This window comes from Schistocerca serialis, chromosome 3 (assembly GCF_023864345.2).
Source record: "Schistocerca serialis cubense isolate TAMUIC-IGC-003099 chromosome 3, iqSchSeri2.2, whole genome shotgun sequence".
Taxonomy (NCBI): Eukaryota; Metazoa; Arthropoda; class Insecta; order Orthoptera; family Acrididae; genus Schistocerca; species Schistocerca serialis.
This window is the reverse complement of record NC_064640.1, coordinates 432,186,922-432,212,649: the sequence shown is the minus strand read 5'-3', so window position 1 is coordinate 432,212,649 and position 25,728 is coordinate 432,186,922. Positions and strand designations below refer to the sequence as shown.

At 44.1% G+C, this 25,728-nt stretch overlaps 1 protein-coding gene across 2 annotated transcripts in view; it reads right to left on the bottom strand.

The window, feature by feature from the left end:
- LOC126470317 (homeotic protein female sterile) overlaps positions 1-25,728 on the bottom strand; it is a 568,331-nt gene that overhangs the window by 143,947 nt on the left and 398,656 nt on the right. For both annotated transcript variants that reach the window (XM_050098094.1, XM_050098093.1), the window contains one exon: positions 20,788-20,890. The gene's annotated coding sequence lies outside the window, so the exon portion shown is untranslated. The remainder of the gene's footprint in view (positions 1-20,787; positions 20,891-25,728) is intronic.

Genomic DNA, 25,728 nt, shown 5'->3' with positions numbered 1-25,728 from the left:
GAATCCAGGTTCCGTTTACAGCATCATGATGGTCGCATCCGTGTTTGGCGACATCGCAGTGAACGCACATTGGAAGCGTGTATTCGTCATCGCCATACTGGTGTATCACCCGGCGTGATGGTATGGGGTGCCATTGGTTACACGTCTCCGTCACCTCTTGTTCGCATTGACGGCACTTTGAACAGTGGACGTTACATTTCAGATGTGTTACGACCCGTGGCTCTATCCTTCATTCGATCCCTGCGAAACCCTACATTTCAGCAGGATAATGCACGACCTCATGTTGCAGGTCTTGTACGGCCTTTCTGGATACACAAAATGTTCGACTGCTGCCCTGGCCAGCACATTCTCCAGATATCTTACCAATTGAAAACGTCTGGTCAATGGTGGCCGAGCAACTGGCTCATCACAATACGCCAGTCACTACTCTTGATGAACTGTGGTATCGTGTTGTAGCTGCATGGGCAGCTGTACCTGTACACGCCATCCAAGCTCCGACTCAATGCCCAGGCGTATCAAGGCCGTTATCACTGGCAGAGGTGGTTGTTCTGGGTACTGAATTCTCAGGATCTATGCACCCAAATTGCGTCAAAATGTAATCACATGTCAGTTCTAGTACAATATATTTGTCCAATGAATACCCGTTTATCATCTGCAATTCTTCTTGGTGTAGCAATTTTAATGGCCAGTAGTGTAGTGGTAGTAGGGCATTGTACGATAAGTGGCCGCTAAACTTCATCTTTCAGGACTGATTATTTAATAATGAAGTAACAGTGGTAATGTGTTTCCATCCGCTTATCGCCTCCACGCCGTAGTGCGTAGGATCTTTCTTGTAAGCAACTTCCTTAAAAACAAAATGCGCAGGTTGGAATCTGACTGCAAGTAAGTGCCTTAACCAGTGTGCCACCTTGTTTGGTCGTCCGATGAAAAGAGGTATAGAGTATAGTAAGAAGCGCTTCGGGATTGTAATACAAGAATGATAACAAGAAAACCATCTTGTGGCTGAAACAAAGTCTCACGTTACATTAATTTGTAATTGTTGGCGGTTCTAGGCGCTTCAGTCCGGAACCGCGCGATTGCTACGGTCGCAGGTACGAATCCTGCCTCGGGCATGGATGTGTGTGATGTCCTTAGGTTAGTCAGGTTTAAGTAGTTCTAAGTTCTAGGGGACTGATGACCCCCGATGTAAAGTCCCACAGTACTTAGAGCCATCTCTGTAATTGTTGGCATTCTATTGCTAGAGCGATGTCTGGGTAACAACTTTGACTATGCAGGGTGTGTCTCCTAAGAATTGTCAGGCGCATTTCTCTGGTGTTTTGGCATATATTTGTAATTACGTTTTTGCATTGTGTAGATGAAGTCAGCCCGAACAATTACTGCTCGTCATGTCTTTCACGCGATGCCCTGAGTCTACGGATAACGTCGGTTTGTTCATCATTGCAAAAAAAAAAAAAAAAAAATGGTTCAAATGGCTCTACATCTACACATCTACATTTATACTCCGCAAGCCACCCAACGGTGTGTGGCGGAGGGCACTTTACGTGCCACTGTCATTACCTCCCTTTCCTGTTCCAGTCGTGTATGGTTCGCCAGAAGAACGACTACCGGAAAGCCTCCGTGCGCGCTCGGATCTCTCTAATTTTACATTCGTGATCTCCGCGGGAGGTATAAGTAGGGGGAAGCAATATATTCGATACCTCATCCAGAAACGCACCCTCTCGAAACCTGGACAGCAAGCTACACCGCGATGCAGAGCGCCTCTCTTGCAGAGTCCGCCACTTGAGTTTGCTAAACATCTCCGTAACGCTATCACGCTTACCAAATAACCCTGTGACGAAACGCGCCGCTCTTCTTTGGATCTTCTCTATCTCCTCCGTCAACCCGGTCTGGTACGGATCCCACACTGATGAGCAATACTCAAGTATAGGTCGAACGAGTGTTTTGTAAGCCACCTCCTTTGCTGATAGACTACATTTTGTAAGGACTCTCCCAATGAATCTCAACCTGGTACTCGCCATACCAACAATTAATTTTAAATGATCATTCCACTTCAAATCGTTCCGCACGCATACTCCCAGGTATTTTACTGAAGTAACTGCTACCAGTGTTTGTTCCGCTATCATATGATCATACAATAAAGGATCCTTCTTTCTATGTATTCGCAATACATTACATTTGTCTATTTTAAGGGTCAGTTGCCACTCCCTGCACCAAGTGCCTATCCGCTGCAGATCTTCCTGCATTTCGCTACAATTTTCTAATGCTGCAACTTCTCTGTATACTACAGCATCATCCGCGAAAAGCCGCATGGAACTTCCGGCACTGTGTACTAGGTCATTTACATATATTGTGAAAAGCAATGGTCCCATAACACTCCCCTGTAACACGCCAGAAGTTACTTTAACGTCTGTAGACGTCTCTCCATTGAGAACAACATGCTGTGTTCTGTTTTCTAAAAACTCTTCAATCCAGCCACACAGCTGGTCTGATATTCCGTAGGCTCTTACTTTGTTTATCAGGCGACATGCGGAACTGTATCGAACGCCTTCCGGAAGTCAAGGAAAATAGCATCTACCTGGGAGCCTGTATCTAATATTTTCTGGGTCTCATGAACAAATAAAGCGAGTTGGGTCTCACACTATCGCTGTTTCCGGAAAACATGTTGATTCCTACAGAGGAAATTCTGGGTTTCCAGAAACGACATGATACGCGAGCAAAAAACATGTTCTAAAATTCTACAACAGATCGACGTCAGATATATAGGTCCATAGTCTTGCTCATCTGCTCGACGACCCTTCTTGAAGACTGGGACTACCTATGCTCTTTTCCAATCACTATGCACAATGCACTATGGGACTTAATATCTGAGGTCATCAGACCCTTAGAATTAGAACTACTTAAACCTAACTAACCTAAGGACATCACACACATCCATGCCCAAGGCAGGATTCGAACCTGCGACCGTAGCAGCAGCGCGGTTCCGGACTGAAGCGCCTAGAACCTCTCGGTCACAACGGCCGGCTCATCATTGCAAACGAAATTACTTTTAAATCGAAATTTTATCTGCCCATGCAATAGAGCGCTCCCAAGTTACTCTAGTCCGATATTAGTTTTACCAACATGTATTAAGGAGAACAGAAAAAACAGCAATTCAACAGCGGATCAGTAGCGCAGCATGCTTGACAGTAGCAGTTAGCGCGGACGAGGGCTGTGCTTCGCCGCCGGAGTACTTAGCGTTTCACTGTCCCTGTTAACACATACCGATAAAATTAATGTCGGCCCTGACTAATCTGGGACCGATTTGTCGAATCGGCAAGTTAAATTCAGTTTTAAGAACCATATTGTTTGACACGGGAAATAAACCGACGCTTTTCGTCGAAAGTGGGCGTCGTATGAAAGGCATGATGAACAGTAACTGTTTGTGCTGACTCCAGCTACACAACACAAAAACGAAATAGCAAATATCCGCTGAAACGCCAGAGAATATGTGCCTGACGACTCTTAGGAGAAACATCCTGTATACACCTCCGACTAAATGAAATAAAAAGTGTTACACAAAACGACTCCTCTATATGGATGCGTGTACTCCAACTTCTGTCACGTTACGTGTTGTGTTGCTCGAGGTTTTCAAGACGTACTAGTTGTAAATATTGCTTTACAAAATAACTTCCGTCGTATATCGCACTGCTTCCAATGTTAATATCATGAACGCCAAGGGCCTCATTATTCGAGAGATGGTACATGGTAATCCCCCTTTCTGTAACATTATGTACCATTGCTTAACTTTTCAACACTCTAATATCAGAGTGAAAATTCCTTGCATATATTTCGTTTTAGTATGGAGTTAAAACATGAGAAGACCAGATACCACGTACTACCTGAAAAGAAATACTTATAAATAAGACAGAGCTCTATTATTTCCATATTACGCATTTTAAGTTGACAGATTTGCTCAGTTTTGAAGTTACTTTCCGTTTTACTAACGAACTGTTCCTCCCTAGTTACCCAACGACATTCATAGTGTCAACCACACTATCAATGAAGTCATATTACTACTACCTAACAAAATATTTATCATGGCTGATACTTCGATCAATGCTCAGTTTATCTATACGCAGTCTTTTCTGTCGAAATCTGTTAACAACTATTAAAAAGGAAGAGGAGAATCAACTCTGTATTCCATGCAGTGCTAACGCACTATATGGAAAATGAAGGATAGATCTGCATGACCACAATACGGCGACCTGCCTTCTTTCATTGGTCAACCCTGAAACGTCCGCCCCCCCCCCCCCCCCCCCCGCATCCAAGTTGTTACAACCTCAGAACATAATCCTGTAAAACGGTGCTAATACACCTAGATATGGTATACATACTTTATATTTGTTCTTAACCCACTGGATTTAAAAAGAAACATTAATTTTATATTATTAGAACACTATTTTTAATAACCTGCGATTTTTCCATCCCGTGGAACGCGGAAGCTATTAGTCCCAGAGAAAAAATGAATAGGATCTTTCTTGTAAGCAACTTAAAGAACTAATTTTGTGCTGGAAAGTATTTTTGCTAGAAGCCGCGGTTTTCGAGTTATTCAAGAAAAAAGAGTGAACTTTCAACACCCCACAGCGCTACGGTCACACTCCACCGGTCATGAATTTTTGTATGTTGTTCATGGCACTTCCTCTTACCACTGTACAAAAATTTGCGACAATATTTTTTCTGCTATTCGATCTTTTTTGGTCTTCGTTGACTGGGCTATATGATGCATGGCTGAGGGTACCTTGTTCAGTTGCTAGTCATTCCCTTTCCTGTCCACTCGCAAATGGACCGAGGAAAAAGCGACTGCCTTATGTTTTCGTACGAGCCCTGATTTCTCTTAACGTGTCGTCGTGACCTTTACACAAGATGTACGATGGTAGCAGTACAATCGTTCTGCAGTCTGCCGCAGATGTCGGTTATCTAAACTTTCTCAATAGCGTTTCGCGAAAGGAACGTCGTCTTCCATCCAGGGATTCCGATTTCAGTTCACGGAGCATTTCCATAATACTCATATATTGGTCGAACAAACCGGGAACAAATCTAGCACCATGTCTCTGAAACACTTTGATGTCTTCCTCTAATCTAAACTGGTGCGGAGCACGAACACTTTTAGCAATACGCAATAATGTGTCGTAGAAGTGTTCTGTACGCGGTCCCCTTTATGAATGAATTACACTCCCCTTGATTTCTTTCAGTAAACCGTAGTCGACCATTCGCCTTCCCTACAACAGACATTACGTGTTCATTCCATTTTATGTCGCTTTGCAACGTTAGTCATAGATAATTAATCGGCTTGACTGTATCAAACAGCGCAACACTGATGCTGCATTGGAACATTATAGGATTGTTTTCCTTATTGATCTGGGAAAAAAATTAACTGAACTGTTCATTATTTCAAAAGTAATCGCAGTAACTGTTAATACATTTATCTCTTCAAATGTTCAAATGTGTGTGAAATCTTATGGGACTTAACTGCTAAGGTCATCAGTCCCTTAGCCCTCACACTGTTGTTGTTGTTGTCTTCAGTCCTGAGACTGGTTTGATGCAGCTCTCCATGCTACTCTATCCTGTGCAAGCTTTTTCATCTCCCAGTACCTACTGCAACCTACATCCTTCTGAATCTGCTTAGTGTATTCATCTCTTGGTCTCCCTCTACGATTTTTACCCTCCACGCTGCCCTCCAATACTAAATTGGTGATCCCTTGATGCCTCAGAACATGTCCTACCAACCGATCCCTTCTTCTGGTCAAGTTGTGCCACAAACTTCTCTTCTCCCCAATCCTATTCAATACTTCCTCATTAGTTATGCGATCTACCCATCTAATCTTCAGCATTCTTCTGTAGCACCACATTTAGAAAGCTTCTATTCTCTTCTTGTCCAAACTATTTATCGTCCATGTTTCACTTCCATACATGGCTACACTCCATACGAATACTTTCAGAAATGACTTCCTGACACTTAAATCAATACTGGATGTTAACAAATTTCTCTTCTTCAGAAACGCTTTCCTTGCCATTGCCAGCCTACATTTTATATCCTCTCTACTTCGACCATCATCAGTTATTTTGCTCCCCAAATAGCAAAACTCCTTTACTACTTTAAGTGCCTCATTTCCTAATCTAATTCCCTCAGCATCACCCGACTTAATTAGACTACATTCCATTATCCTTGTTTTGCTTTTGTTGATGTTCATCTTATATCCTCCTTTCAAGACACTGTCCATTCCATTCAACTGCTCTTCTAAGTCCTTTGCTGTCTCTGACAGAATTACAATGTCATCGGCGAACCTCAAAGTTTTTATTTCTTCTCCATGAATTTTAATACCTACTCCGAATTTTTCTTTTGTTTCCTTTACTGCTTGCTCAATATACAGATTGAACAACATCGGGGAGAGGCTACAACCCTGTCTTACTCCCTTCCCAACCACTGCTTCCCTTTCATGTCCCTCGACTCTTATAACTGCCATCTGGTTTCTGTACAAATTGTAAATAGCCTTTCGCTCCCTGTATTTTACCCCTGCCACCTTTAGAATTTTAAAGAGAGTATTCCAGTCAACATTGTCAAAAGCTTTCTCTAAGTCTACAAATGCTAGAAACGTAGGTTTGCCTTTCCTTAATCTTTCTTCTAAGATAAGTCGTAAGGTCAGTATTGCCTCACGTGTTCCAGTGTTTCTACGGAATCCAAACTGATCTTCCCCGAGGTTGGCTTCTACTAGTTTTTCCATTCGTCTGTAAAGAATTCGTGTTAGTATTTTGCAGCTGTGACTTATTAAGCTGATAGTTCGGTAATTTTCACATCTGTCAACACCTGCTTTCTTTGGGATTGGAATTATTATATTCTTCTTGAAGTCTGAGGGTATTTCGCCTGTTTCATACATCTTGCTCACCAGATGGTAGAGTTTTGTCAGGACTGGTTCTCCCACGGCCGTCAGTAGTTCCAATGGAATATTGTCTACTCCGGGGGCCTTGTTTCGACTCAGGTCTTTCAGTGCTCTGTCAAACTCTTCACGCAGTATCATATCTCCCATTTCATCTTCATCTACATCCTCTTCCATTTCCATAATATTGTCCACAAGAACATCGCCCTTGTATAAACCCTCTATATACTCCTTCCACCTTTCTGCTTTCCCTTCTTTGCTTAGAACTGGGTTTCCATCTGAGCTCTTGATATTCATACAAGTCGTTCTCTTATCTCCAAAGGTCTCTCTAATTTTCCTATAGGCGGTATCTATCTTACCCCTAGTGAGATAGGCCTCTACATCCTTACATTTGTCCTCTAGCCATCCCTGCTTAGCCATTTTGCACTTCCTGTCGATCTCATTTTTGAGACGTTTGTATTCCTTTTTACCTGTTTCACTTACTGCATTTTTATATTTTCTCCTTTCATCAAGTAAATTCAATATTTCTTCTGTTACCCAAGGATTTCTACTAGCCCTCGTCTTTTTACCTACTTGATCCTCTGCTGCCTTCACTACTTCATCCCTCAAAGCTACCCATTCTTCTTCTACTGTATTTATTTCCTCCATCCCTGTCAATTGCTCCCTTATGCTCTCCCTGAATCTCTGTACAACCTCTGGTTCTTTTAGTTTATCCAGGTCCCATCTCCTTAAATTCCCACCTTTTTGCAGTTTCTTCAGTTTTAATCTACAGGTCATAACCAATAGATTGTGGTCAGAGTCCACATCTGCCCCTGGAAATGTCTTACAATTTAAAACCTGGTTCCTAAATCTCTGTCTTACCATTATATAATCTATCTGATACCTTTTAGTATCTCCAGGGTTCTTCCATGTATACAACCTTCTTTCATGATTCTTAAACCAAGTGTTAGTTATGATTATGTTGTGCTCTGTGCAAAATTCGACCAGGCGGCTTCCTCTTTCATTTCTGTCCCCCAATCCATATTCACCTACTATGTTTCCTTCTCTCCCATTTCCTACACTCGAATTCCAGTCACCCATGACTATTAAATTTTCGTCTCCCTTCACAATCTGAATAATTTCTTTTATTTCATCATACATTTCTTCAATTTCTTCGTCATCTGCAGAGCTAGTTGGCATATAAACTTGTACTACTGTAGTAGGCGTGGGCTTCGTGTCTATCTTGGCCACAATAATGCGTTCACTATGCTGTTTGTAGTAGCTTACCCGCATGCCTATTTTCCTATTCATTATTGAACCTACTCCTGCATTACCCCTATTTGATTTTGATTAACCTAAATTATCCTATGGACTAACACACCCACCCATGCCAGAGGGAGGACCCGAACCTCCGCCGGGATCGTCCGCACAGTCCATGACTGCAGAGCCCTAGACCGCTCGGCTAATCCCGCTCGGCATTTATCTCTTTCAGAGAAAAGAAGATCAAGGCCTTCATGGAAAAATGTCTGTTGCTTACGAAATCGTGACTGTACCCAGGCGGGCACTATTTCTTCCGTAGCAAATCGGCAGCTACGAATGTTTTTCTTCGGGGCACCAAAAATATGGAAACCACACAGGGAGGATCGGGACTGTATCGAGGATGCGGAACTCCTGCAGCGTACTTTTCGTTTCGATTACAGTCCAGAAGTTTCGCTAGGAAGCCTTCACACGTCCTGCATACAACGATCTCTTCCTATGCGTTTTCCATATTTTTTCGAGCCGTGAACAAAGATATTCGTAACCGTCGGTTTGCTTAGTACGAAGAGGTGCACGCCTGGGTACGATCACGGCTCCTTGGGCAAGCAAAAACATTTTTCACTGGAAGCACCAACTTTCTTTTCTTTGAGTGTACAGTGTTATGAATGTATTAATAGTTATGCAGATTTTCTCTGAAATAATAAACGTATTACTTAATTTTTTTCCACATATCTCGTTTTTATTTGAAAGTATCTTACAAATTCTAACCAAGACATCTTGAATCGTGCTACAGTCACTCAGACACCCGTACACTACTGCATCAGCAAACTGTCGCAAACTGCTGCTCACCCTATTGGTCAGGCCGTTTATGTACATTGCGAATCAGAAATTCACCGACGGACTTTCAGAAGCTGTTCAGGGCTACCTTCTGAGCATTTTGGTTCAAAGGACCCACGATCTCCGGCGGCTCGTAAAGGAGTTCATTACATTTCGTTCGGGCTCTTGCCTCATTTAGAGTGGCAGCTCTATTGCACTGAAAAACAGTGCATAACTGTGCCAATGTCGACACTATTACTATGTGTACCTCATGTATGGGTTCACCGTTTGCAAGGGAAGAGCGGCATAACGACGCTATGCTCAGCTGTTCCTGCACCGACGCCAACCACATTACAGTACAGGTCTGAGGATTGATGCATTATTCTGTGTCGTGGCTACTATATATGACAGGGTTCTTCTACATCTACATCTACATCCATACTCCGCAAGCCACCTGACGGTGTGTAGCGGTGGGTACCTTGAGTACCTCTATCGGTTCTCCCTTCTATTCCAGAAGGTATTTTCACAGAAACAAGGGTGGTTACGATAACAAACCGAATAAACAACAAGTACATTATAACTAGTATCTGGAGACCGTGTGTCTTTCATACCAAAATACTCAGAAAATATCCCTGAAAAATCGCTGAAAGTTCACTCCATGTAAAGAGAAAAAGAGCGGTTTTATCACACTGCCCTGGAGCACGCCTGACCATAGCACACTAATATCTAGACAAAAAACACTGGGTTCTGTTGCTCGGAAAAATGTTGCGAAGATACGCTACACAGCGATTGAGGGTCTGGAACTGTGAAACGCCGTCCTCAAACACGAGACTTGCAAATGGACTACACCCTGACCCATGGACATTTACGGCTACATGATCTACATCTGTATGATTATTCTACAATTCGGCTTTAAGTGCCTGGCAGAGGGTTCAGCGAACCACCTTCGAGCTATTTCTCTACTGTCCCACTACGGAAGAGCGCGCGGGAAAAACGACCACTTCAGTATTTGCATGCTAGCTCTTATTTCTCTTATTTTATTATCATGATCATTTCTCCCTATGTAAGTGGGAACAGCAAAATATTTTCACACTCTAGGGACAAAGTTGGTGATTGAAATTTCATTAGTAGTTCCTGCTGCAGCGAAATACGCCTTTGTTTTAATGATTGCCACCCGAATTCGCGATCATATCCGTGGCACTTTGCGATAATAGAATACGATCTACCCTTCTTTGGACTTTTTCCATGTCCTACGTCAATCCAAACTGAAGCGGATCCCTCATCGTACAGCAAAACTCCAGAAGCGGGCGGACAAGAGTCAATTGCCATTTCTCGCACCATACAGGTGCCTTGTCTAAATCATTTTGAGCCGGCCGCGGTGGCCGTGCGGTTCTAGGCACTCCAGTCCTGAGCCGCGCTGCTGCTGCGGTCGCAGGTTCGAATCCTGCCTCGGGCATGGGTGTGTGTGATGTCCTTAGGTTAGTTAGGTTTAAGTAGTTCTAAGTTCTAGGGGACTGATGACCACAGCAGTTGAGTCCCATAGTGCTCAGAGCCATTTGAACCATTTTTTAAAATCATTTTGCAATGGGTTTTGATGACTCTGCAAGACTGTAAATGGCAGCATCATCTGCAAACAGTCTAAGATGGCTGTTCAGGTTGCCCTAAATTATTTATATAGATTAGGAACAGCAGAGTGCCTTAACACTTCCTTGGTGGAACGCCAGATATTACTTCTGATTTACTCGATGAATTTCCGTCAGTTATTACGAACTGTGACCTTTCTGGCAGGAAATCACGAATCCAGTCTCGCAACTGAGACGGTAATGCATAGGCAAGCCATTTTATTAGAAGTCGCTTGTGACGAACGGTATCAAAAGCCTTCTGGAAATCTGAAAATATGAAATAAATTTGACATCCCCTGGCGACCTAAAATTCAGCCATCTTACCGCAAAAATGATTATTTTCAACAAGTAGCACTCATTACTTCGTCAGAATAAAGAGCTAGTTGTGTTTCACAATAGAGATATTTTCTGAACCCATGTTGGCTATCTGTCAATTAATCTGTTTCTTCATTGTTCCAACACGGCGTATGTTCCAAAATCCTACTGCAAATCGATATTAGTGATATGGGTCTGTAATTCGGTGGATTACTCCTATTTCATGTCTTGAATATTGATGTGACATGGGCAACTTTCCAATCTTTAGGTACGGGTCTTTCGAGTAACGAGCGGTTGTATATGATTACTGAGTATGAAGTTATTGTATCAGCATACTCTGAAAGGAACCTAACTGTCGTACAGTCTGGACAGGAGGCCTTGACTTTGTTAAATTATTTAAGCTGCTTCGCTGCCCCGAGGATATCTACGTATACTCAAGTTGGCAGCTGTTCCTGTCTTCAATTGTGAAATATTTACGTCGTCTTCTCTGGTAAAGGAATTTCGGAAATCCTTGTTCAGTAACTCTGCTTTAGTGGCACTGCCATCAGTAACATTACTATTGCTATAGCGCAGTGAAGGTATTGATTACATCTTGCCACTTGTGTACTTTGCATATGCGCAGACTCTCTTCATATGGCTAGAGATATTTTAGACTTGCCATGTGAATTGACGTTTTAGTTCTGAGGTGGTACTCATTAACATAGGGTAATGAAATCCTTATCTCGTTGTTGCAACAAAAAAAGACTCATGTTTTATTACTTTCCAGCTGCAGGAATTGTGCAGCTATTTTACTGTGCCGGTCTATTGTGGGCAACGATGACGTCAGAGCTGGCTGTGGACAGTACCGGTATCGGTGGCTCCCTTCCGCTTTCCTCCACTGAACAGCCCCTTCCATCATTATGACTATAGCCGTTCTGCGTAGTCCCAGTTCTAATTCAGCCATCAAGCACGTCGCGAAGCTGATTACGTCGTTGGTGCAGCCCCGCCGTCGTCACGCGACACGTACGTTCGTAGCGGGAGGTAGTTTACAGCTGGACGGCGCACCAGGAAGTGCGCATTCTCCGCACTTCTCATAACGGACAATGCGGGAGCAGATGCAGCGCAGTAGCTGCAGCGCGAATGCTCGTGCATCGATGATGGGCGGCGGGGCTTCTGCATACGATTAACAGCAGAGCGCGTTAAGCCGCAAGATAATTTTCCCATGAATATTTATGTGCTCTTGGCAAACCGCAGGTTCGGCGGGCGCGGTTTTCATATTGCAGCCTCTTGCAAGGTTGTGCGAGTTCCTAAAAGAGAAACGCCAAGAAAATCAAAGCAAATGTAATTTCCTTGTCCCTCAAAGCTGATAAATAACTATTGCTGAGTGACACTGTTTCATTATTTCATCCAAAGCAGGTTCTTTTTGGAGAGTAACAGGATTGCTATCGCTATCCGCACATACAGTAGTTTGAATTTTGACACTTCGCCAAAAATTGCACGCTTTTGGACTACATTCTTGCAGATTTGTCATCCTTAGCGTCAAAATAACGCCAATCTTATATTATAAGCAAAGCGAAGAAGTTGGTAAATTGTAGAGTCCAGCTGAATCAAAATAGTGCTTTATTTATTCTTTATTCAGAAGTATGTTAATGAAATTACGTCATCTTCAGTGAATACTTATCATATAAGCGCCATTGCCTTCAGGCCCATGACATGGCTCATAACACTCTCTGAAGTCGAAAAACCACTTTCAGTGAAATGAGAGACTACGAGAAAAGAAATTGTTTAGATCTGTAACTAACACAGGCCAATCCTTGTAGCTCGTAATTGTGTGTGACGAAAAGTCATTTGAATCTATTAATCGTCACATGGCTATACGCTCATGGTGCAGAACTTACAGGGAAAGCGAAGTAAAACAACATGTAAGAGACAATTAAAAAATAGAAGTTACGCAGCGATGATCATAACAATCCCTCATTTCTGAACACTATCATCTTAAATATCTTCCGGTATTTACTTCAAAGATGCCCGATGGTGTGGTATTTGCTTCTCTTACAACAGTGACCTTTTCAGCAGATATGTTTTCCTTTAACGGCTACGCCATAACAGTATCACGTGCTGTATGCTTTGACATGTATAATTATTAAAAATGGATGTACGAACTATCGACCAAGTAAAGTGCCCACTAATGTACGTAAGGCTGATATGCGCGATAACGTACACAAGTTCCATTTAGATGAATTAGAACAAAATCACTGTGCAAATCTCAACTGGCCTGAAATTTATAATATTTCTCTATTGACGAAACAAGAATCTTACATAATATTCTTGTACTACTGGAAATGCTCCTCATTTTTGACGGGTGAACCGTGCTTTTTAACAATATGAGTCATCTTCTTGCAGCGTTGTTGGTTCGTTGTAACCACAGTAGTCTTCTATCTCTCCACCAGTTTACCTTCCACCCCACCACTGTTCAGACTAACAGTGTATCAATTATACACACTACTTTTTTCGATGTAAGTCTACAGCTGTACAGCAGCGTTCTGTGTCCCTTGACCTCAAAAATGTGTTATATTCTAGTTCCCTATTCCAGATGCATACAAATACACTTTCAAATACCTGTATCCACCTTATTGCCTTCCCCTACAAACGTCCCTCAAAATCAATATCGACAGCAAGTATCATATTCAGTATCATTTAGAATGATACTGTTCAGATATTTTAGGGTCCATTCTGTCTCCTCTACACGACCAATAAGATTAAGTCAATATTCCCTATTGGTCGCCACTAGTATGTCGACTACACAACACACACTGCCCTATAATCACCTCTCTCGAAATCACACAACGGAAATAATATGACCTTAACACAGTCCTACCCAAACCCAAGACAATACTTTTGACATACAACCAGCCACTTTCACCAAAATAAATTTTACCTCACTAATTACAGTCATACCATGTAACTAACTGGTGTACTAAAATAAATCTTACCGAACTTTTACTATCAAATAAACAGGATCCACCAAACACACTATGTGATCAAAAGTATCCGGACACCCCAACAACATACGTTTTTCATTAGAGGTGCATTGTGCTGCCACCTACTGCTAGGTACTCCATATCAGCGACCTCAGTAGTCATTAGACGTCGTGAGAGCGCAGAATGAGGCGCTTCGAGGAACTCAGGGACTTCGAACGTGGTCAGATGATTGGGTGTCACTTGTGTTCAGAATGGTTGAAATGGCTCTGAGCACTATGGGACTGAACATCTGAGGTCATCAGTCCCCTAGAACTTAGAACTACTTAAACCTAACTAACTTAAGGACATCACACACATCCATGCCCGAGGCAGGATTCGAAACTGCGACTGTAGCGGAGCGGTCGCGCGGTTCCAGACTGTAGAGCCTAGAACCGCTCGGCCACACGGGCCGGCTTGTCACTTGTGTCATACGCTGTACGTGAGATTTTCACACTCCTAAACATCCCTTGGTCTATTGTTTCCGATGTGATAGTGAAGTGGAAATGTGGTGGGACACGTACGGCACAAAAGCGTACAGGCCGACCTCGTCTGTTTGACTGACAGAAACCGCCGCCAGTTGAAGAGGGTCGCAATCTGTAATAGGCAGGCATCTATCTAGACCATCACACAGGAATTCCAAACTGCATCAGGATGCTGCAGGTACTATGACAGTTAGGTGGGAGATGAGAAAACTTTGATTTCATAGTCGAGCGTCTGCTCATAGGCCACACGTCACGCCGATAAAAGCCAAACGACGCCTCGCTTGGTGTAAGGAGTGTAAACATTAGACGACTGAACAGTGGAAAAACGTTGTGGGGAGTGACGAATCACGGTACACAATGTGGCAATCCGATGGTAGGGTGTGGGTATGGCGAATGTCCGGCGAACGACGTCTGCCAGCGTGTGTATTGCCAACAGTAAAATTCGGAGGTGGTGGTGTTATTGTGTGGTCGTGTTTCTCATGGAGGGGGCTTGCACCCATTGTTGTTTTGTGTGGCACTATCGCAGCACAGGCCTACATTGATGTTTTAAGCACCTTCTTGCTTCCCACAGTTGAAGAGCAATTCGGAGATGGCGACTGCATCTTTCAACACAACCGAGCACCTGTTCATAGTGCACGTCCTATTGTGGAGTGGTTACACGACAACAACATCCCTGTGATGAACTGGCCTGCGCAGAGTCCTGACCTGAATCCTATAGAACACCTTTGGGGCGTTTTGGAACGCCGACTTCGTGCCAGGCCTCGCCGACCGACATCGATACCTCTCCTCAGTGCAGCACTCCGTGTAGAATGGGCTGCCATTCCCGAAGAAACATTCCAGCACCTGATTGAACGTATTCCTGCGAGAGTGGAAGCTGTCATCAGGGCTAAGAGTGGGCCAACATGATACTGAATGCCAGTGTTACCGATGGAGAGCGCGACTAAGTTGTAAGTCGTTTTCAGCCAGGTGTCCGGATACTTTTGATCACATAGTGTACAAACCACCCGACAGAAACCCTGAAATATAACTGTTAACCCGTCACATTCCGAAATTGTCCCCTGCCCTCATCCTTTATAACTATCGAACTTTTGTATGACACATCCTTATTTTTGTATATGTCATGACGCCTTCAATTCCTTTCCCATAATTACACTGTTTCCTAGGAATCGTAGAACGTCTCCGTTTCTGACACTTCACATTGATACCACCCCAGGCCTCTCTTCTACCAACTCATCAGATTTATCTAGTTTCTACGACTTGTCCAATCTTCCTTCACCTTCCGTTAACCTGAAAATCCCGCCGTCCAGCCTTACGTTTCCAAATTCGGGACACTTGCACGACTAAACTAAGTTTCCAATAACCTCATCGATCTAAATCCTCAGAATCCGGTCTCAACGCAGTTCTGATCAAATCCCATTCCAAGGGCAACAAATCCGTCTTGGCAGTTATCCATCCTTCCGCGTACTGTAACCTTTCGAGCTGTGCCAGGTCGTCCTCTCACATTTTTATTCCTATTTAAATAATGATTTTCACGTTTATTGCTTATCACCTTCTTTCTGTCCCTGGTAGCTGAGTGGTCAGCGCGACGAAATGTCATTCCTAACGGCCCGGGTTAGATTCCCAGCTGGCCCGGAGATTTTCCCCGCTCAGGGACACGGTGTTGTGTTGTCCTTATTATTTCATCGCCATCGACACGCAAGTCGCCGAAGTGGCCTCAACTCTAAAGGACTTGCACCAGGTGAATGGTCTACCCGACGGTGAGTGGGGGGGGGGGGGGGGGGGGGGGGGGAGGGAGGGGAGGGGAGGGCCCTAGACCCACGGTATTTCCAATACTTTCTTTCTTTCTTGTCAGACGATATTTGCTTTCCGTAATCAAACTGTATTCACATTTAATTCCATGAGTGGTCAGGGGCAGCAATGCATTTTATTTCAGCTAAATTCTGATACTGGGGAAGCCTGTCATTAGTTGAGCTTATAAGACCTTCTGTACACTGTTGCTTTCGGCTCACCGAAACATACAGGTGCAGAGGAAAAACAGCTTTTCCTACGGAGCAGGTTTGCTAAAAGCGATTCAGAAAGACAGTTCACTGTTCCAGCTGGAGCATACACGGCCGCGCGGAGTGGCCGTGCGGTATGAGGCGCCATGTCACGGACTGCGCGGCCCCTCCCGTCGGAAGTTCGAGTCCTCCGTCGGGCATGGGTGTGTGTGTGTTGTTCTTAGCCTAAGTTAGTGTCAGTTAATTTAAGGTAGTGTGTAAGTCTAGGGACCGATGACCTCAGCTGTGTGGTCCCTTAGGAATTCACACACATTTGAACATTTTTTTTTAGCATACACGAGTACGGATTGGCCAGACTAATCCACCTAATCAGTGGCTCCGGGAGGACAATAGGGATCCGCTGGATGGGCGGCCTCAACGTCCTGTTCACAAAATACAGAACGGAAAGATTCGGAATATGGAGAGGTGCAAAACCTCTTACGTTGCTAAACTGCTACATGTGGTCTGGGCGACCTCTTCCTGAAATTACCATTTCGACCTGTTGCTGGACAGCACTCCAAATCCTGATATATTGCCACAGCTGCTCCTGAGAAAATTTCCGCTTCAGGCAGGGGGAAGTAAACAATTTCATGGTGTAGAGATTGCCGGCCGGAGTGGCAGTACAGTTCTAGGCGCTACAGTCTGGAGCCGAGCGACCGCTACGGTCGCAGGTTCGAATCCTGCCTCGGGCGTGGATGTGTGTGACGTCCTTAGGTTAGTTAGGTTTCAGTAGTTCTAAGTTCTAGGCGACTGATGACCTCAGAAGTTAAGTCGCATAGTGGTCAGAGCCATTTGAACCATTTGGTGTAGAGATATAGGCCATGTAATATACTCTATTAGGTACAGCAGCAGAGCAATTAGCCGCAGTAGACATCAGCCGGGAGGAAATGGTTGATGAAATGAACAGGTCACATCGAGTGTAAAAGCACATGGGCGTCAGTCAGCAAAGGTGTTCAATCTGGCGGTAGGTGCAATTTTAGGCTTGGAGAACATATTGCGTACACTTCAATCACTCATGGATGCAGTTGGAGAATGAGATAGAAAGCAGGAAGGGAGGGAAAAGGCGTTTATGAAATGCCACGAGGAATTTTCGAAGAAAATGGAGAAATACGATGACACAGTAGTGGCAGTCATAACATGAGTTACACAGAATGCGAAAGCGATTCAGGAACTCAAAGCAATGATACGTTCCAGAGCAACCAATCGGAAACAAACGAGTTTCAGCGGCGTTGCTCAGCCACGAATCAACGTTTAAAAGAGACAGAGAAGGTAGTCGCTTGAACTTCCACAGAAATAGAAAAGAGAATTGCATAAGCAGTGTCTAATGAGGACATTAGCTGGATACGGCCTCTCCCGCACCAGCAGCGCCAGGAGGTACAGGAACTCATAAGATTCCGAGAGTACTTTATACACTACGTCCATATATCTGTTAGCTGCTGTACTTGCCTCGGCAGGTACAAATTCACAAATCTTTAACACAACGCAGCGCTTCAGCAACCGTGAATTGTTCAGGTAAACTAAAAAAAATATTACCTTGTAACTGAAGGCTCAATATCTTATTGTCTGAACAATTCACGGTTGCTAAAGCGCTGCATTATGTTAAAGATTTGCAAAAGTGTGTCAGCCCACCCACTTACCGGAAGATTTCGGGTGTTAGAGGAGAAGCCGTAGCGGTCCTTCACATATCTGAGCTCGCGTAATTTGCAAGAGAGGACGACAATGCACGACGCCTACACTATCAAAAAAAGGCGGTGTAGTATGCTACTTTATAGTTTTGCCTTTTCAGCATTTCAACAGCGTATCCCTAATCTAATGGCTCTGAGCACTATGGGACTTAACATCTGAGGTCATCAGTCCCCTAGAACTTAGAACTACTTACACCTAACTAACCTAAGGACATCACACACATCCATGCCCGAGGCAGGATTCGAACCTACGACCGTAGCTGCAGCGCGGTTCCAGACTGAAGCGCCTAGAACCGCTCGGCCACGGGGGCCGGCAATCAGTTTATCACCCCCAAGTTTTCTATGTTAGTCTTCAATATGGCTTGTAAGTTGTTATCTGTAATTATTATATAGAGCCGTTTGGCGCGTGTTTTCTGTTTAAGTTGCCGGTTAAGAAGGTAGACTGACAGACATGATTTTTTTGTTGTTGTTAAGAATGAAGTAGCATATGGCCAAGGTACTGCAGAATGGAGATCTATGGATATAAAAAAAATCGGTTATAATAATGGACGCCGGTATTAAGCGTATTATGTTATGCTCGTACTGGGTGTACTAGGACATGATTCTTATTAACTTTAAAGGAATCGACATTTAGGAATGTATTCTAGGGACTAAACATATGAAGTTGCAGTTTATCACTCACGTGCTAGTGACCAATACTGATAACAGACAACACTAATTCTGAGGAGGACTGACTGACTCTCTGTGAATAAATGAGTACAGATCACCGGCCGCAGTGACCGAGCGGTTCTAGGCGCTTCAGTCCGGAGCCGCGCGACTGCTACGGTCGCAGATTCGAATCCTGCCTCGGGCATGGATGTGTGTGATGTCCTTAGGTTAGTTAGGTTTAAGTAGTTCTAAGTTCTAGGGGACTGATGATCCCCGATGTTAAGTCCCATAGTGCTCAGAGCCATTTGAACCATTTGAGTGCTGATCACTATGATTTTTCTTTTCAGGCTTTATTGTGGCTGTTAATTAAGTATTCTTATTTACAAAGAATTTCCTTTCTGTTGTACAGTTGCCATTAGTTAAATGACTTTATTTCACCCAATAACTTACCTTAGAAAATTCGATTGGTACATAAATGAACAGTGACTTGTTCATTACCTTCTCGTAAGGACGCCAGACAACTCGCTTCTGACTTCATACTTTTATGATCCATTTTGCGCAACACTCTCTGAAGTTCATGACTTGTTGAAAATATCTGTTTGAAGGATTCCTACAACTTTAGCATTAAAAATAGTAGGGAGTGAGTAGCTGACGTGTTAATTAGAAAGTACTGTAGGCCATCTGTGGCATGGTCCTAATTTAGGATTTCTAAGTTATGTACAGCCTCGAGAAGGCGACACCCCCCCCCCCCACACACACACACACAACCCCCTCACCCCCCACCCCCCACACACATATAACCAGTGGGAAGGCTTAAGGGGGTAAAGGACCAGCACGTCAACGCCAGAGCATGTCTGTTCGGCCCATCGACACTGTTGGGTCCTGGCGGCGTGGGCGACAAGTAGCAGATCTTAGTGGGCGATGACAGATGTGGACAATGACCTGACCGTGTTAACACGACGGTCATCACTGCTGATCGACGCACGTCTCCGCAAGAGAGGATGGTCAAAGGAACCGACTTACGGAACCGGCGGCCGCTCATGCGCCTAAGATCACATTCTTGTTTTTTCTTTTTTTTGTGTTTGAAGAAATCAAGGTTGAATTAAACTGCTGGCTTGCTAGTAATTTAACTTTGATTTAGACAATACTGTCCAGCAATACACTGGTGGCGACCCAAGTTTGCCTTTCTGAATAAGTTGCTCTTTCGTTGGTGTTATACAGTCAATGTCTAAAAATATATTTTTGTGTGTTATTGATGAATTAATAAATATATGTAATTAGCATATAAAACTATGATTTAGGTACTTATCCCAACATTATAATTAAATTGACGACGTCCTCCAACGATAAACATTTATGACAGGCCCTCTGATGTGCTTAAATTTGACGTTCTGTGTAATCGCCACAGTCATATCAATAATCACTCTTAGTGTTTCGTGGGGATATACTACCGCTGTCTAATCTGCAACGGTTGTACTGGCAAATGACTTTATTTGGCTATCCACAGAGGTTCGTAGCAAGTTACCGGTTTTATTTCCGAATACGCCCGACTTCTAGCGATAGAACCCAACATTCTCCACCGCTTCCCCACAACATAACTCCTTCCTTTTTCTTTTCTTTTCTGTGTACCTGGTCATGCTTCCAGTTCTCATGTCATAACCCCATCCCGTAATACCCTCACAATACACAATTTTCACTCGCCATTCTGTCATAAAAACACTGAAAATTCCGTCGCCCAAATCACTATTCACCAAAGAGGGTTTTCACTTTAGTAGCACATGTAATTTATCATCATCATCATCATCATCATCATCATCATCATCATCATCATCGTCCCCTAGCAAAAACAGAGCAGAAATAACAGCAGCAGCAGCAGCAGCAACAGCAACAATAACGATAACAATAACAACAACAACAACATACCACTAACAGCCAATCATTCCTTGTCCGTGAAGGGCAAGACAATTTAACTGAAATTACACAAAAAAATTGTTGTTAGGGACACTCCAAGGTAAGAAAAAGTTATCAGCTGACCTGCTGAGAGGCGATGACGACAGACGAGCAGAGAATAGGCTCCACAAGCCCGGGAGGTCCCGGTGTAGAGCTGCTCACTAGAGATCCCAGCTGGCCGCGAGCGCTGCAACAAACGTAATATGCTTACAAATGTCTGTGGCGGAATTTTCTTTTGTTGAATTTTTATTTTTTTCCATTGATATTATCTATGTTACCTTAAATACATAAACTTATATATGTAAGTTAGTGTTGTAAATGTACATTTTATACTGCACTGATGCTATGTTCAAAGAGATTAAAATCTGTAATAACACAGTAACGGACATTTCGAGAAAAGCGGGAGGACGCAAAGAAAAGGAGGGTTGGCGTGAAGTTTTCTGGATATCGTGTACAGTTAACTTGAGGATTTGAATGACTCAAGAACTATCAGTTAGTGGTAAATGTAGAACAAAGAACGTTTAATTCCAAGTGATTAAAGTTGTTAAGATTCTACGAGTGATTTATGAGCATCGAGGAGTTGATATGTGAGCTACGTTGTCAAGTCACGTTAATTTGACCACCACCTATGTTCGACTTCAACGTCCAAAAATCACTCGAACACGGCAGTTGACAGCACTAGCAGTGGAGGGGGGGACCCGTGAAACAGTACAGTCGTTGTTGTAACGGGGAAACTGAGCGATTTATCTGATGTTCAGATTAACGTTTGCGGAGATGTGTACGGGCGAAGAGACGTGCAACTGTTGAGCAACTGACCACACAGATGAACCGAGGGGCTACCAGCAGTGTACACGTAACGACCGTTCACCGAACGTTGTTGTGTATGGGCGTCCACAAGAGGCGCCTGGTTCGTGCACCCATGCAAACCGCTGTTCTTCAGCAACGACTGTTGCAACTTGTACGCCAGCATCGTAAGTTTATGCCCACTGAGTGGTGACAGACGACCTTTTCAGATGAATCACGTTTCATGCTTTTTGGCGTGGACGGCTTTGCAACAATCGTCGGAAGGGTCCAGGCCGGAGGAGGGGCGTTATTGTCTGTGGAATGTTTCCGTACATTCCCTGGGCGATATCGTTATTCTGGAAGGCACAAGGGATCAACTCAAGTATGTATTTGCCTTGGGGACCATGGACACCCTTATATGCAGTTTGTTTTTACTCGGCACGATGGCGTCTACCAGCAGGACAATGCAACGTGTCTCTCAGCTGGCAATGTACGTGTGCGGTTCGAAGAGCCCCTGGATGAGTTTGCCGTACTCCCCTGCTCATCAGACTCGCCGGACTTAAACTCAACCTATGATCGGTGGGACCGCCTCTTTCGGGCTGTATGCACCATGGATCCGCAATAGAGAAACCTAGCGCAGCTGGCCACGACACTCGAACCCGCATGGCTCCACATTCCTGTAGGTATCTTCCAGAACCTGACACTCTTGCTGAACGTCTCGCAGCAGTCCAGACGCGTGGGATTAGCCGAGCTGTCTATGGCGCTGCAGACATGGACTGTGCGGCTGGTCCCGGCGGAGGTTCGAAACCTCCCTGGGCATGGGTGTGTGAGTTTGTCCTTAAAATAATTTAGGTTAAGTAGTGTGTAAGCTTAGGGACTGATGACCTTAGAAGTTAAATCCCATAAGATTTCACACACATTTGAACATTTTTTTTTTTTTTTCGCTGCGGTCCGCAGAAGGTGGTTATTCAGGCTTTTGACGGGTGGATAGATTAATGTGACTGGACGCTGCATAAACGACGAATTACTTAATTACGGTAAGGAACGATTGACTACTAAATTATACTGTCGCGATGGCACAGTGCATCTAATTGCCTTATGTGTGTTTTCTGAGCAATAAACGATCGAGCACTTTCAAGTATTTCGAAAATCGACAATTGTAAATAAACTGAAAACATTGGTCCCATCTGCATATTCCTCCATATATTGCTCCGATTTTATTTGCTCTTTTCAGAAAAACTGCTTGGTTCAAGCCAGTTCGTCGCCAAGAGAGTCAATAATCTTTTTAGTGCATATTCGCGTAAAATCAAGAAAGGCGCCACGCCATCTTTGCAAAATTGATGAAAACAGCGATTTTATCACCACCCGCTGTCTTCATACGTCACGAATTACGGAAGACTTCTTTCCATATCCTTTTGGGCATCGAAAAATTGCAGCAAAAGTGAATAAAATATACAGTCACGTGTAAGTAAGAAGAACCAAAAATCAGTTTAAAGATTTTCTCCTCTTATGTAGGAAAAAAAAAAAAAACACAGACGAATTAACTAGGACATTTCATTCTTTATTCGGTTTTCCTGAAGCACAGGTGTTTAAGAGGTAACGCTCAGAGTTAATAGCTGGCACGGTAGCTTGAAGCAAAAGATACATTAAAAGATGAAATTCTTTGGAACAAATAAAACTCATTTACGACGGGTACCGTATCAGTTCTAGCAGCATAAACTGTTAACAGGTGTTTATATTACCTGAGTGCTTGTACGCTATGTGATCAAAAGTATCCGAACACCTGTCTGAAAATGACTGACAAGTTCGTGGCGCCCTCCATCGGTAATGCTGGAAATCAATATGGTGTTGGCCCACCCTAAACCCTGATGACAGCTTCCACTCTCGCGCCGGCCGCGGTGGTCTAGCGGTTCTAGGCGCGCAGTCCGGAACCGCGCGGCTGGCAGCAGCCGCGCGGATTCGCAGGTTCGAATCCTGCCTCGGGCATGGATGTGTGTGATGTCCTTAGGTTAGTTAGGTTTAAGTAGTTCCAAGTTCTAGGGGACTGATGACCACAGATGTTAAGTCCCATAGTGCTCAGAGCCATTTGAACCATTTGAACCACTCTCGCAGGCATACGTTCTATAAGGTGCTGGAAGGTTTCTTGGAGAATGGCAGCCCATTCTTCAGGGAGTGCTGCACTGAGGAGAGGTATCGATGTCGGTCGGTGAGGCGTGGCAAGAAGTCGGCGTTCCAAAACATCCCAAAGGTGTTCCATAGGAGTCACGTCAGGACCCTGTGCATGCCAGTCCATCACAGGGATGTCATTGTCGTGTAACCTCTCCGCCTCAGGCCGTGCATTATGAACAGGTGCTCGAACCTGTTGAAAGATGCAATCGCCATCCCCGAATTGCTCTTCAACAGTGGGAAGCAAGAATGTGCCTAAAACATCAATGTAGGCATGTGCTGTGAGCCACTCAAAACCAGGGGTGCAAGCCCCCTCCTTGAAAAACACGACCACACAATAACACCACCACCTCCGAATTTTATTGTAGGCACTACACACGCTGGCAGGTGGCGTTCACTGGTCATTCACCATACCCACACCCTGACATCGGATCGCCACATTATGTACCGTGATTCGTCACTCCACACAACGTTTTTCCACTGTTCATTCGTCCAATGTTTACGCTTCTTACACCAAGCGAGGCGTCGTTTGGCATTTATCGGCGTGATGTGTGGCTTATGAGCAGCCGCTCGACCATGAAATCCAAGTTTTCTCACCTCCCACCTGACTGTCATAGTACTTGAAGCATCCTGATGCAGTTTGTAATTCCTGTGTGATGGTCTGGATAGATGTCTGCCTTTTACAGATTACGACCCTCTTTAACTGCCGGCGGTCTCTGTCAGTCAACAGACGAGTTCTGCCTGTATGCTTCTGTGCCGTACCTGTCCCTTCACGTTTTCACTTCACTATCACACCGAAAACAATAGACCAAGCGATGTTTAGGAGTGTGGGAATCTCACGTACAGCGTATGACAAGTGACACCCAATCACCTGACCACGTTTGAAGTCCCTGAGTTCCGCGGAGCGCCCCATTCTGCTCTCTCACAATGCCTAATGACTACTGAGGTCGCTGATATCGAGTACCTGGCAGTAGGTGGCAGGACAATGTACCTAATATAAAAAACTTATGTTTTTGGGGGTGTCCGGATACTTTTAACCACGTAGTGTGTGTGAGTTGCGAATGCGATTTTGCCAACGAAATGAGGATTAACGGAGGGAGGACACCTTCCTCAATAGTAAAGGAATGCTGAAAGAACTTCCTTCAGCCTGTTAAACAATCAATAATTTAACTTAAAAGGATTAATTGCACTTAAACTGCAATTTTGCTGTGGGCTACTTAAAAAGGTAAAAAAAGAAAAACTGCACTTCGAAAGATGTTTGATTTCTGATATTGATCGTCACATTCCTTAATGAAATTATTCTTCTGATAGCGGCACGTGTTAACACTGATATATTCAGTAAGGAGCGAACAGTGATGGGTCTGCTTCAACATACAAGGATGAGATAACGAGGATTCATAAATTGTTTGGTAACAGGAAAATCATTGCTCTGAATTTCTGCACGAATAAAGCTGTCACTGTAGTGAATGACCTCGCAGGTCTTTCCGGCGTGTCTCATGAATTCGTGGAGTTACACTCCCGGCGCCCGTTACAAGGCTTGGCTCAAAAAATGGCTCTCAGCATTATGGAACTTAACATCTGAGGTCATCAGTCCCCTAGATTTAGAACTAACTACTTAAACCTAACTAACCTAAGGACATCACATACATCCATGCCCGAGGCAGATTCGAACCTGCGACCGTAGCGGTCGCGCGGTTCCAGACTGAAGCGCCTGGAACCGCTCGGCCACAACGGCCGGCACAAAGCTTGGCGTCCGATACTCAATTTGTTACGATCTTGCTGGCTTTCTCATCCACCAGAACTGGAAAACGCTGACAATGTGCATTTCACGGAATAACAGCGTGAACTCTCAAAAATAGATGAGCATCAAACGGCGTGGAGGGTGCCGGCCGCCGGACCCGGCTATGCAGGGTGAATCACCGGAAACTTGCACCACAAATATTGCGGAAACGGAAAGTGGTACTGATGTGCGGATTTCGCAGAATGGATTGGTAGTCAGGGGCTCGCACTGTTAGCCAATAAACACATTGTAGTAATACTTAAAGTATTTTTGTGCTAACATACGCGCTTTTAAAT